The sequence below is a fragment of the Arachis duranensis genome, chromosome 4, assembly GCF_000817695.3.
Source record: "Arachis duranensis cultivar V14167 chromosome 4, aradu.V14167.gnm2.J7QH, whole genome shotgun sequence".
Taxonomy (NCBI): Eukaryota; Viridiplantae; Streptophyta; class Magnoliopsida; order Fabales; family Fabaceae; genus Arachis; species Arachis duranensis.
In genome coordinates this window covers 5,350,510-5,351,466 of record NC_029775.3, presented here as the reverse complement: position 1 = coordinate 5,351,466, position 957 = coordinate 5,350,510, and positions in this window count along the sequence as shown.

The window sequence follows — 957 nt, the reverse complement described above, 5'->3', positions numbered from 1 at the left end:
GAGATGAAAAATCTAAATATCTAATTGATTATCATGGGAATGTAAGTGAGTACAAGTTAATTAACTAACTTGATCTAAATAACTTTAATTTGTTATCCCTAACTAGTAACTACTAGCTTGATAAATATCCAGGTACTTCTAAGAAATATTACAACAATAAGTGTCGACCCTTAGCTTGTCTTTTGCCATGCCAATGTATGTTGTTTAGCTAACCTAGGGGATAGGGTCATAGTCATCCTAATGATACTATACTCCTAGTAGAAGACCTTATTTGAATAATTACGTAAATTTATTTCTGAAATTTTTAAAATTTATTATTTTAATTTTTAAATTTTAAAATATATAAATTATTTTTTAATAGTTAATTTTGTTAAATAATTCAATTTTTTTTTATTAGTCATTAATAGTATCTATTAACATAGAATGTGACTATTAAATATTTATAAGTGTGATCTGAGCAAATTATTTTTCAGAAGTTATTTATCTCAAATTTGATTATTCATATATACCGAACAAAATTTATGCATTTTCAAATTCTAAATTATAAATTAATTTTGAGGTTTTTCAAAAAAATAATATAAAATAATTAAATAAACTTATATTTATTTTTTATCATACAAAATATTAATTTAATTTGAGCTAATGTTATTTAAAAAGATATGAGAACTCTTATTTAACATAAAATTTTTCATGTAAGCAATTATAAATAGTTGTGTAAATACTTATTATAAAGATAATACTTTGCAACTTGCATGCAATTTGAATTAGGAATGGCAAAAATTCCAGCACGATGGGTATCTACGGAAATTTACCTGATAGGAGGCGAATACAGAAAGATTTTTTCACTCATGGAGACAAGAAATAGGGCCCTGTATAATAAACGAGGCAGTAGCAGGGATCGATATATCCGCCCGTGAAAACCCGTTTAACCCCATATATGTAAAAAGACTAGAATAT